Raw genomic sequence first — 14,332 nt, 5'->3', positions numbered from 1 at the left:
GTAAATTAATTGGGATGAGTTTAATTATGATTTACATAAACTTAATTGCGCTTTACACCTAAAGTCCAAAATGTCTCATATTATCTCGCGAGAAAGAAGTTTATAATTTGCATATTAATTTAGTACAAATACAAACATAAGGGAGAAACCGTAGTTCGGTGTAATAGAATATTAATATATTTTGATTCCACGGGATCGTCCTTCGGCTTAATAAAATCAGACCGATTAATCGAGATATTTCCGGGGCACAACATAACTCGCCGAAAGATTGCCTTGAGAAATCTGATTCGAGAGTTCTTTTAGCACCGATGGACACGGCGGATAAGAGTACTGGGAGATTTATGGCGAACGAGCAAGCGAGCGAATGAGTGCGCCGCCGACGTCGGCGAAAAGTCCAGATTTTCGTCTGATACTTCTTCACGGCGCGTATACGCCTATCCCACCGGGGTCGCTCGGCCGGTCTTAATTAACACACTCGCGTTATATCCTCCCCTGGACTGAACAGTTGAAACAAAGGATAGCGCCCGCTTTGTTCTTCCCATCGACGAAGGCTCTTTCGCACGGTCGCTCAGCCCATGGATAGGGCGTGTCCGCTCGCATAAGCTCCCTTCGAAACCAGTTTCACTTGTTTGTAAACACACGGGAGGATTTCCATTCACCCGGAGGTATTCCGCCTCAAGACCACATCGTCACGCACGGTCCATTTCATTACTTCTCGACGGGAACTCAAATCGTCATTGTCGTTCGCTAGAAAGTTCCGCGCCGCTCCGAATCGCCAATACGGTCGATGCTCGCGCTAGCTCGTTTCTCTCTTTCTCTTCTCTGTCTCCTCTCATTTCTCTCTTTCTCTCTTCTCTGTCTCCATTCGGCTTTTCTGCTTAAAAACAATCGTCGTGTCGCTGAACTCGCGCGTAAAACGAACGAAGGCGACCGAGGAAGGCATCTCTCGGAAGCGAGTAAAACCTCGAGCTGCAAATTGACTCGTAACGCTTACAGGAAATCCGCCGGTTTCTTCTCTCACTCTACTCACCTTCGACGAAGCGAACACGTCGCCGTACTATCGCCGGTCGCGCGCAAGGATATAATTTCATTTTCCGCTCTTTGAACGCTTTGTTTTGCGGATTATTCACGCCTCCATCGGTTCACGCTCGGAGATTCCTTTCCGAGGAAAGGCCTGTTCCGCAGCCTTTCGCATTATAGCCCCACTGACTCCCGAAACGATCGACGATGGCGTTATGAACGGATTTAGAAATTGTAAAAGCGGAACATATTTAAACCACCGACGTCTTCTCTAAAAAAAAAACATAAAGCAAACTATTACAAAGGTCGAAAATTTGAATGAAAATGAGGTTATTATCTTATCTCATTAAAGAAAATTAAGTCGGTAATTAGTAGTTTATAATTAACAACGTTATACATTATTACAAGGAGGGAACATAAAATTCTTTATCCTTCTGAAGCTGACTCCTGAAAATCTGTATAATACAGTTGACGTTGGGTCTTTAAAACTCATTTAATTTATGTTAATTAAAAGGTTCATTTAAAAATACTAATTAATTTTTTGTTATATATTTTTAATTGTATGTTTATTAGTTTGACTTTATATTTATTCATAATTGTATTGTTTTTCATATTTTATTTTCATTTTTAGTATTGTGTAATTTTTAGTCTTCTTATATTATTTAGTTTATATACTATTTATATTATTTATATTTAATTTCATTTTATATTATTTATATTTAATTTGAATTCATTTTGTATTTTTAGCTTTGTCGGATTTAGGTTTTCGGACAGTTTTATTACTGATATCTCATTTCTTAATTGTCCATCTCCGTTTTTTGCATCTTGCTCTACTGTTATTCAGTTTTTATTTATATTACATATCAATAAAGTCATTATTATTATTATTAATTTCGAGGAACCAAAATAACTGATATAAAAAAATGAATTTATAATTAAGTGAATCCACAATAAACCACAATAAACCGTTTTTGAAGGATTAATGCCCCAAAATAAATATAAAGCATGAGATATAAACCATGGATTATCAATTATTTTTATAAATTAGATAACTAATAAGATATTAAAAAATTGAGATATTCGCTCAGATGCGAGATCGGAGATGGATTTCAAATAACATATAATACAATCTGTTCGGGGGATGACAATTGCATTTCTCGCAAATAGACATCTCACGCAACCCCGTCGGGGTTTATTGCCGGACGAGATCTTCTGTCCGCGTACGCTACAATTTAAGTTATCCGGAGTTCTCGCGTTTCCCAAGCAGCGCTGCGTCGGCTCTAGAAAACACAAAGGGGTGTCCATTTGCCATCTGATAATAATTGGAAAAGTTATCGTCGGGATGGAGTTTTGCCCGCAACTAACATTTTCCCTCGAAACTATTCCGGCCGATGTAAAATGGAGAAACTTTCGCATCAAGGAATAACTTCCGCCGCTTTTGAATGATATTACTTCTTTCCGCCCGCAAATTCCCAGGAAGTGCCTCCGCGGCTTCTCGGAGGGACTTAAACGCGCCCAGTGATTTGTCTGGCGGGAAGGGGAGAGCTTTCCACCGCTCGCGCCGTCGTGTATACCGAGGCGCGTTACTCTTGAGAAGAGAAACTTGTTGTTCGTGAAATATAGAATATTTAATCTGTCGGATGGTGGGTTCTGCTTGGCGGTTTCACTCTAAAACCGTATCTTGAGGTGGCGGTTCAAGCAGCTTTGATAGCGTTACCGTTTCGAGAACTAAGGTGCTTTTAGAGAACGGAACCATGGATCCCCAAAGTGTTAAATGATAACAATCGCTGAGCGAATTTGCGTCGAGGATCAGAAAGATGGCGAGACATTTCTTCACGGAGTCGCATTAAGCTTGATCTGCGATAAAGATTTCACGAGCGTTCGCAGAGCAGAATTTATATCTTGGAAATTGCAATTTTAACTTTAATTCCGAGTTCTTTCGCGAATTCTCGGATAATTTTTTTTTAGAAAAGATTATAAAATATCATCAGTTTTTTTTAATATTAACCATTATTAAATAGTTTTTAGTAGCTAAAATTTTAAATTAAAAAATTGTATTAACTGTAAAATTATAAACTATCGTAAACTTGATGACGCGCGTTGATAGTTTATGATTGAGTTTAAATGAAAATTAAGACTTTGTTATTTAATTGCATCTAAAAATTTCGTCGAAAATTCTTTATCGTTAGAATCAGTGTTCTTATTTTAGTTAAGGAAAAAATGATTATCCAAGCACATTCTATTATTATCTTTATTATATAATTATGCAAGGAAATATAATTATATGATCATAAGCATAATACGTTATATAAATAGCAATTATCGAGAGTCGTTTATTATAAACAGAGGGAAAAAATTAAGAATAGTAAAACTGCAAATTTTAATTTTGCCTCACTGAAGAATATCGGAATAAGTTTGCAGCTAAAGTTGATTGCAGTCAAATAAACTTCGTGAGTTTGTCATTCCTGTCTTTTCAGTCGAATATTGGTGACGATCACGTAATTCTGCCTTGAGAAAAGGAGGATGAGAAATAAAAATTTTCTCGGGGATCTGCCAAAATGATGACTACGTAACTTTTTTCAGCGCAAAGCAATGACGTTTGATTGGTTGAAATTCACGTGAAACTTGAAAGGTTGAAATATGAAAATTGAGAAAGTTCACTGATGATCGCATGATTGACTCCGGAGACAGATGTGTGCCATCGACAGAACGCGGATCACTTGCGAAGCGCAAGTAACTTGCAGGGCATGCTTGGAGATATTTTATAGAAAGTTGAATTATCCTTCAATCTTTCCCTCAATCCAGCAAATCCTTCAACGAAAGGAAAATTCCATCAAAATCTCGATATATTCGTGAAAATGGATGTTGTTATTCGGCAATAATAGAAGAAATTCGTTGAACGTCCTTATCATTCGCTAGTGATAAATTTCAGATTCAAAGAGAACGAGCGAACAACCACTCTTGGAGTCACCGTTAATTTTCGATACATTTGCGGGAACGGAAAATCGACAGATACGCCAAAGCTTATGCGCCGCGCACGGCACATCGCGAATCCGACGCTTTCATTACCCGGCCAAATTGAATTTCACGAGGATTGTGTTACTTTGCCGCCTCGCGGCTCCGCTATTTCCATTTTGGTCAACTATCCGCGAATATAATGCCGTAGCAGTACCCCAAATGTACAGTTCGTTTATTGCTACTTGACGGTGGCTTGGCAAGAAGAAAATGAGATTGCAACGATGCGTGAATGATTTCCCGGGGAAAAAAAGAGAAATCAGGCCAGACATATGTGTATCAAATGCGAATAAAATAGTATTTAATATCTCTTTGGTTGATGCTTTGAATTAGCAAAAACTCTACATAATTTTTTAAGGAAACGCGATAATGTAACTGCAAGGTATATCATATTCATTTTTCATTACTATCTGATATGTGAATTTTATAAATTTTTTTACTGTTTAAATATTCTCTATTCAATATATCGTTTGTATTTTAAAGTATCGATTTTATTGTATTTGAGAACAATATATTGTATTATAAAAAAAGATTTTTTAATTAAATTCGCTCAACAATATCTTTAGCAAACATACTGAGAGATTTTATTAAAAGATGATTTTATGGAAAGACTCCTTTTTAATACGCGTTGGACACATATTTATCGATCACTTTTGAAATTCTCATCTTTCATAGCAAAAACACTCATTGTTTCGTGACAAAAAAAAAAACGTTTCAGGAAACGACGAATGAAAGAGCGTTTCAATCAGGTCCCTAACGGCGTTCGGAGCGTCCGCACCCCGACGCGTTAAATAATCGTCGTGTCGGTCACCGATTGTGATCGCGTTATTACTTTCAATCGACGTAATCCGGAGCGCCAATCGCGGCCGCATTGTGCCAGGGCACGCACTGACGAGTTGACGCGTCATTTACGGAAATTGTAAACGCTATGAAATTCTCGCGGCTCGCGGTACAGAGCGGATCGACGCGGAGGAGGATTAACGATCGACATCGCGCGCATCGCGTCGCTCCAGTCACTCGGAACCTCCAATAGCGCGGGAATCCAATCGAACCTTGGTATTCCGGTTGTGTCCTGCCACCGTTACTACTGTTGCCGAGCTCCACTCGGTCAAGAGTGATTTTTCGCAATCAATAACTTTGCTGTTTACGCATCGTTTCCTGTGTAACACCGCTCTCTTCGCTGCCCCCGCGGGCGCGGCGTTGTAATTACATTTGCACCGTGCGGCGCGGCGCCGCAAAGCTTTCAGAATTCTCCTGACGGAATTTCATCGATCCACCACCCGTTGGTACGATCATAGAGGCAACCGGTCGTTGGCACATCTATAATAAACGGGGCGACTCCATTGCTAGACGAAGGACGGCGCGACGCGACCGACTATTTGTTGCTTCTTTGAACGTTTAATTAAACTCGTGCGCGGATGTAAGCAAATTTCTCTTATTTCATTCGATTCTCCCGACCACGCTGGCAAGTAGAAACGAGTATCGCTTCTGTATCAACCTTTTCTTTCTCATGTCGCATGCTATTACCTAGACGTGTTATATATACGAAGCTACAATAAATCTCATCTTCACCGTCTACTTGGAAGAGAAATTATTTTGTCTGCGAATTTATAACATGTATATATAACAAACACATAGATAATATCTTTTTAATTATGTTTACAAACTTGCAATATACATATACATATTATACGCTAACAAAATATTTAAAATAAAATTATTATCAAAAGAAATACATAATTATATTTAAGCAAAAAAGATAAAGATTTTATATCGAGACTTTTCATATTTTTCTATGAATTTATATTATTTCTGCACTGCATTTTGCAAATGAAACTTAATTATACACTGATTTTGTACAGACGTTTCATGTCCTATAAAGTCATAAAGTATTGCATATAATAAAATTGCAATTAATATTTAATATTTTATAATACATTTCATTCTTAGATATTTTTCCTACAAGTGGAATATTTTTTTTATTATCGTTATATTAAAATTAATTGGACTAAAAATTAATATGGGAGATCCAGGTTTAAATCTTGGCTGATGTAATATTTTTCGCAATAAAATTATTTACAAGTTTCAAGATGCTTAATCAGTATCATTATCAATATCTTTCTAAGATGCCTATTGATGAGCATCAATATTATTAAATTGCTTGCCAATTTAATCTGTAATATTACTACTCTAGTTCTATTAGAATTGCGATTGAAAATTAAATTCGAATTTGTGAATTATTTAAACACTAAAAATCCAGCCCAATCGTTTAAGATCTTTATTTCCTATTTGTTGTATATTCACATTACAGTTTTTAGTACTTTCTAAAAATTTACAAATAATAAGCACACTCTTTAACAACGCTTCAGTACTTCAACAATGATTTATTCATATAGTAGTTGGAGAGGGATCTTCGTCTTTTTGAAAATCGAGGTTTTGTCCACCTAGGTACAACTACACGTCACACCGCTGTGTCGCTCGACACGTTCACCGAAGCGTAACACAGTTCGAGCCAGCAGAATTTCAAAACGACGGACATTTCCGCCGCAATGTCTAGCGCTACTGCGGCCGTGACACTGCACAAATGTGTGGCATCGGTTTTTCGTGCGTACTCGCCACACTCCGCGTCGCGCAAAAGAATCTCCCTGATACGACGCGACGTGGCGGCGGCGCAAAAAGGAAATGCATTTTGACACGGAGCACAACCAAGCGGAAGTTTAAATGCATTTCTAAAACCACGGAGAAACTTTCAGTCTCATGTCGCCCACGCCATCGTGGGAAAAATTAAAAAATATAACTTGTTAAAACTACACAGTAGCGGAAAAAAGTTTAATCCTGTATTCAAAAGAGTCTCTCAAGAATATAACATTTCTCGCAAAATGCAGTACGCCAATTCTCTAATTCTTTGTTTATTTTCGTTATGTGCTTTTATGTTTTCACGTACCATATCTATCGCATTTAAAAAAAATGGATGTAGAAATCTTTTTACGTTTAACTAGAGTAATCCTCAAGTAAAAGATCGATTATCGTTCAAACAACTTTTGATTGGCCATATTTCAGAACAGCGTTTAAGATAGAATGAGATGTATTTATCTCATTCTATCTTAAGTTTGGTTCATCATATTCATTTCAAAACAGTGGCCAATCTCTCGCAAAGGACGAGACAATTTTTGAAGGATCTATAATAAAAATTTAGTTCGATACAGATGTGCAAATAATTTTGTTAGACTATTAAAATAATTATGTAGGACACTCAAATTAATTGTAAGAATGTCAAAGCTTTTTAATTATTTTGCTGATCCAATAAAATTATTTTCAGATTTGTGTTTAGTTAAATTTGTAGATCTTTCGTGTACTTGAGGATCTCTACATTTAACTTGTCATATTTATTTTCACATGATATAATCGTTGGACATTAAATAATTTAATATAATCTTTCTTGTTTCAGATGTCAACTGTTTCCAAAAGTATTATTGAATCACGTTATGGAAGGAGTATTTGGAAATCGCAGTGAGGAAGGTAAGTTGTTTTTTAATAAGTCATTACAATATAAATATCAGAAAACTATGAATTAAAATATATTTCTCGAAATATACGTGATCGCAGTAATAATCGGCTTTGGTACTGTAATCGTACTCCATCTGCGCAAATGAAGTAATATAGTACACATTTCCAGCGATTACATGGATAATGATTGATCGTTCGCTTATTGAAATTCATTACAATAATAAACCGCTCTATTATTATCATGGATTTATTAACGCAATATATTGTTAATGAATAATTCTTTCTGCGTGATCAATAATTGTATTACATATTGCATGCGACACAAAGCGATTATTCGTTTGTTAAAGTGCATCTTGTCTAGTGAAAGCAATTAATGGAAATCGTTTCGCGTAACCCGTATCCTTTGTTTTTTTGTTACAGGACTCCTGACTGCTGCGACTTTTCTCTCTACTTATTATCAGAAGCATTTCTTACTATTGCAATGTAACCCGTAACACGGTGTCCGAATAAATAAGCGGTTATTCGTATTTTTGAGAATCGTGATAGCTTCGTAGTGAGCAAATGTAATTAGCGCGAGAAAAAAAGCAAATTGGAGCATACTACCTGTAACTCGTATTGCAACGAAGTAACGTTTTTTCCTCTTTCTACTCGATGATAGTTTAATCGACGATAATCGATTTATTCAAGTTCTTCGGTAATTCTCTTGTTTAGTCGAAAGCGGAGACCCGTGTACATAGCGAGAGTTTTGTATATTTGTAAAATAGATAGGGCATTTTATTATAAATATATATATATATATAAATACATAAACAATAAAGTTATTTATATATATTTTAATCACAAAAGGTAAAGCGTACTTCTTTTTCTCATCCTGGCACACTCGGGCGATTTGCTTCGCCGTCGCCGTCGTCCGCGTCTCATTGTTCCGTTAAGCGGCGGGGCGGATGGACTGACCGGTAGATTGCGACGCTTAATTTAAAATTCTATCAGCCGTTGTGTGTATAATGTATATCCATTTGTACAAAGTTACTTAAGAACATTAATATCATTAACACCGACGAACGGCCGATTCGTTTATTTGAACGGGCGAGCCCTCCGCCTCGCGAAGGGCAACGGCAAGTCGGCAGCAAGTCCGGCGAAGTCAACGCCAAATGCATTAAATATTATTACATCCGGTATAACATTCGCCGCCGCGCGTTACTATGGCGCGCGTCGATGATTAATAGGGATACTCCGCGTAGCGTGACGTCGAGTAATATGTGCGCATTGTAATAATAATAACTCAGTACGAGAAGCATAAATTCGCGGATGGGTTAATTAGTACAAATTACTGCGGTATCAATTCTCGCCTGCTGTTATATTGCAATCGGTCCGGCGTGGCGTAGTCGCGCGGATCGGTGAATTAATTTTGTTAAGTCATGTCTTGCGACGCCGAGAATTGTAGAGCTCACCGAACGAAATCGAGACTATGTGTAAATATTAGTTTTCTGTTGTATTGATGTACCATAATTGTATTAAAAGCTAATGTCCCATTTGTAAATGCTGCTGCCCGTCGAGGCAGCAGCAATTAACGGAGATTATTTGCGTTTCGCAATAAAAGAAAAGGCTACAGTGACAACAATGGCGTCCTTAACTTACCCAGAAACGAATTCTTTACCCGGGAAAAATATTTAATTGTTCTTTCCTTAACTTTGTTACACGAACTTTCGGTATTGAAATATCTTTTTCTTCCATGCACAGCGATGTCTGCTTTGTAATAAAGTTAAATACAAAGAAAATTTGTTTATTTTATATACATATGTATACATATATTTCACTGTTTCACTTTTCAGATGTCATATGTTATTGGATCGTTGGAAGACACCAAAAACTTCTTAACAGAGATTTTAGATTAAGAGACGTAAAATATTCCTCTGAAAGATACTGCCGTAACGTTTTTTTATTTGAAATATTCGTCACAGCGTATTTTTGTACATGCGCTTTCTACAACACATCAAAGAGGAAATCTTCGCGTAGTTCTATTACACGACTTGATGAGAAACTGTTCACGTACCTGGAAAGCAGTTTCATATTTTTGTAATTATTTAAGTCCTGAAAAAAAATTATGGAACCGTACGTGGCTGGCAGCGTAATAATATCCCAAGAAGAAATTTAATATCTTCGATCTTCCTGCTATCGACAGCTTCACCGATGCCAAGTAGGTATTTTTTTTGTTACGTTTTTAAAGATCAGCACAAAATGGAAAACAATTAAATCTTTTAATCGAAACAAAATATGCATAATGGTTAGAACTTAACAGAATATTTTTTAAGTGTAAATTTGCAAAATTTTTAAACAAACTTGAAATTTCTCAATCTTTCCTAATAATGGAATTTTAAAAGTTAAACTTTTAGCTTTAGTTTATATACAAGTATAAATAGCCGTAATGGTGATATGTAAAGTTAGAAGAGAAACAAGTATAGAGCGAAAAAAATTGTTTATTGTCAAGATGAAGGTAGAGACTTACATTAAAGGGAACAATTCCTATTGTCGACTTATAAAACAAGCCATGCGAATCGCTTTCGCGATATCCGCGAATGAATGCAATGCGAGATCGATCGCGATACAATGGCGACAGATCGCTCCTTCGTGCGGGCTCACCTTTCGGCTCTCGATCCTCGTCTCTCTCCCGCCCCACTTTTGGTTGCCATTTGTGTCGTGCAATGGAGTGCACTGGTCCTGACAGCACTTCAGTCCCCTGCTTTCGCTTTGTCCGCCGCTCCGCTCCGACAATGAGACTCGGCTTCGCGATATGAATGAATCCTTCCCAAGCCCCGGGTACATCCCCCTCGGGCTGGAAGTGCTGCAGGTCCCCTCCCCACGCACATCCGATTCCCGGCGTACCGGGAATACCGCCCAGAGCACTGCCAGAGCCCGCTCATATATCCTCCAATAAAGTCAAACGTTCTCAGGCATGACCCCTTCCGGCGGATCAACTGGCGATTCGTCCATATCGACACCTCAGGCGCCTCTCAAGCGATACGTACAGCGTTTCATTTGAAAATGGTATATCGAGACTACGGCTCCTTCAAGATTATTTTCATAATAGATATCTCATTATAGATTAAGAGATCTCACTGTAATTAGTTTGCGTTATGAAAATTATCTTACTTTTGAGCTTAATCTGATAGATTTTTTATTTTGAAATTACAACTTTTCAAGGCTGGTTCTTATCTTTTGTAATCTTTTAATGTTACAATGGTATAAGGAGTAATTTAATAACGCTTAAATTGTTGGAGAATAAAAAATGGGTACATTTATAGAAACTGATCGTATTATAAACGGTGTAAATATAATAATTCTAATTTACGTATCGTGATAAATCAACGCACATATTTTCAAAGATAGACTAGATATATATTTCAAACAGGAAGTGGATACGAACAAAAGCGACTTTTTTTTAAAGAGTGCACCTGTATAAAAATTGTAGGTTTATTTATACCTATCTAATGGATTCTATCGAGCTTTCCCGGGGTTTTTTCAGATGTGCTTTAACGTTCATGTCAATTTTGTTATTCGCTCGATCCATTAGCACTCAACGTCACGCACATGTGACGCTCAGTTTTCGCCAATTGCGATATTTTCATTTCGCGCTACTTGCGGCCTCCAAAAACATACACCCATAATACGCTTTCGTTTCTCGAAGGATCTTAGACGTAACGCACGCGCGCGATACAAACTATATTAACATCGCATAAAACCGGGGAATTGCGGCGAAATTTATGTGGTTATTTGTCCCCCCAGGTAGCTGTTATGTACGTCAAGGCGAATGGACTATAACGGTGGTCTATATATCTTCCCTTTGGTAGATTGCTTCCCTTTGCTTTCTTTTCTCCCTCCTCGTTCGGCATCAAGCCCCAACGAAAAAGGGCTCGACGGAGGGCGAAGTCGCCGTCCGGCCAGAGCCTGAAAACGGGACCAGATAATAAGACGACCATTTTTTCTTATTTCCGGTAAAGCACGCGAATACTGATTTATTTCGTGGCACGCGCAAAAGTCGTCGACGCCAAAAGTATATTCCATTTCCTCGACGTCGCGGCCGTCGCTCGAGATACCAGGCAGATATGACGGGCACAGGGGGGGCATCTCGTCTCGCATCTAGCTGACGTTGATGTTCATTTAATGATAATGTCGACTATCGCTTTTCCCCCTCCTCCTCCTTTCCCGGTCGGAAATACTTTTCTTGATCGAGAGATCGAGACTCTCGATATCCACCACCTGCGTTTGCGTCTTTCTTGTTTGTTCCATCTGCTACATCGCCGCGTTCGTGGTATTTTCAAATGCATGATGAACGAGCTTTCATTATCATTACGTCTCCGCGCGGACAACTCAATCTGATCGATCGCCATATCTCATCCTGATCTCACGTCGATCCGGCTGTTATTAACTGCTGACGCAACAAGAACGCTAGGCGACTTTACGGCTACTAAAAGTTGCGCGAAAGACTAATTAAGACGCGGGCAATCATTATGCGGTATAAAGAACGGTCGAGATTAATTGCTGAAGTTCCGCGCTTGCATGAGGCGAAGAGTCGACGAGGAGCGCACTCTCTCTTTCGTTGCTCGAGCACGGTGCAATAATAGCGTAAATTGCAACGTAATGAATACAGCCTGACAGAAAGTAACGAAGCTCGTCGGCCACTTCTCTATTCCGCTTGTGACATGATCTACAGCGAATAGAGACGGCAACGTATAACGCATGCACGCCGTTGGATGCGTGAAAAGTACGAGCGTTAAAAGCGGCGCGCTTTATTGTCCTCGCATTTTCGCAAATTAATTAGTTTCGTCGTGTATTAGTACTCATACACCGTGATTACATTTTTATAATTTTGACATAATTTTCTTTTTATACATCACGTTAATGAGAGATAAACTTATTTTTTACAAACAGCTTCGTATTTAAAACGATGTGACGTAGTTGCTGAATTAAAAGATATTGATTTTCGCAAATTAATTAACATATTGCCTTTGCTGCAATAATTCCTTCTTGTAATATAAGTGAACCGTTTCTTAGCGACCTTAATCCGGGGAACGCAATTAAATGTCGTACAATTTGGTCAGTGAAAAGTAAATTTATTTTACAACGGTAAAGCAAAATCTCCCACAGTTAATTTGTATTGGGAATAGGACGGTCGTTAGAACTCTGATCTACGTGAATCGCAAATAATTATTTACGACAATCACTAGCGTAAACTCGTGCTTCATCGGTAGACAGGGAACGAGGAAGTACTGAATTATTTAGCAGGATTAATGTACTTCGTAGTCGTCGAGTTACCGTGACGTAGATATTACGTAGGCGCGAGGTACAGGAGATAGGTTTTCAAGCAAATCCACGAGCCGGATCCAAGATGGTACACGTTCGACGCTGCTGAGCGGTCCGCGTGCATCGTAGTGCATCTTCTACAATCTGCTTAGACGTGTGCACCGCATAATGTAGAAGCCTGCTGTGCGGCTTAACGTAAGTAAAGCGATTGGAGTAAAAGAAAGTAATAAGAATAATTATTCCCTCGTCAAGAACGGTATTCTCACGCGATATACATGCACAGTTGGGAAAAATGTGTTGAATTTAACATAAATCGCATGTCCCAAACGGTCCACTCAAATTTTTTAGTTAATTTTACACAAGATGAATATGTTAGAAGGTAACACAAATATTATGTAAGAGAATAAATACAAAGAAAGATAACATCGACACAGTTTGTAAACAAACCGGGGAACATATTTTTTTCAGAAAATTAACATTTATGATATGAATCAACACATATTTCATTCATTTATCTCTTAGAATTTACGTTTTAAAACACATTATTTTTATGTTACTTGTTCACTTACTCATAAATTATGTCAATTTGACACTAAGAAACATTGAATATCAATTTCACAAAAAATGTTTAAATAACATAATCACATTATGTTAAATTAACACTCGAATATGTTAAAAAATTCAACACAAACTGTTAACACAAACGTGAGTGGACCGTTTCCAACACAAATTTTTTTACTATGTGGAGTGCGCGCCGTATGTCGTAATTGTATTTCGCAATTAAATGTCTATATAAATTTTAATCGAAATATATGCGGACAACATAAAATTGAGAGCACGAATATAGGATTTCTCTTTAATTAAATTTTTTCTCAACGGTCTAAATTCGTATTATTTAAGATTAAGCATTTCGAATGAAAAGAAAGAGATACAATTGTGGAAATTATAACCCTCCGGAATTGACGGTGATTTTATTGAACCTACTCAATTATAAATGTCAGAAATGTCAAACAATTCAATTTTCTTTATGTTATTTCTACAAAAATTTGGATTATTCTTATTAAAATATACTTACACTAGTATTTATTCTCTTTTCGTATACTAGAAAAAGATTCTTGTTGCATTAATTAGAATTCTGATTGAAAATTAATAAATAAGAATTTTTGATTGAATTTATTGTAATTCTAATTAAGATAATCAGAATTTTGATTGATATGATCAGAATTTTTTTGACTCGTTCATTTTCCTCAGACCAGAAATTTTTCTCAGTATACGAGTTATGTCATTTTGTGAGTTGTAGTAGTGCTTTGAAATTAATTGATGATTTTAAATTAATAATAAATCAAATGAGTCACAATTACAAATTCAACGTCAGTAATTTGTGTTACAAATTTTGGCATCAGCTTCGGAGAATCAATAAATACGATTGCAACACCTCTCTGATAAAAGACTTGTTCAGAGTGTCAAATTTCTCATTTTCTTCCCTACA

General features: G+C 37.3%; 1 protein-coding gene across 1 annotated transcript in view; it reads left to right on the top strand.

Annotated features, from left to right (window-relative positions):
- Window positions 1-7,542, top strand: part of Toll-6 (Toll-like receptor 6) — a 51,625-nt gene extending 44,083 nt beyond the window's left edge. Inside the window, exon 2 of the mRNA XM_018451782.1 lies at window positions 7,484-7,542. The gene's annotated coding sequence lies outside the window, so the exon portion shown is untranslated. The remainder of the gene's footprint in view (window positions 1-7,483) is intronic.
- Window positions 7,543-14,332: the final 6,790 nt, after the last annotated feature.

The sequence above is a fragment of the Mycetomoellerius zeteki genome, unplaced genomic scaffold (genome assembly GCF_001594055.1).
Source record: "Mycetomoellerius zeteki isolate Tzet28-1 unplaced genomic scaffold, Tzet1.0 scaffold321, whole genome shotgun sequence".
Taxonomy (NCBI): Eukaryota; Metazoa; Arthropoda; class Insecta; order Hymenoptera; family Formicidae; genus Mycetomoellerius; species Mycetomoellerius zeteki.
The sequence above is the reverse complement of the archived record's forward strand: the minus strand, read 5'-3'. Positions and strand labels throughout refer to the sequence as shown.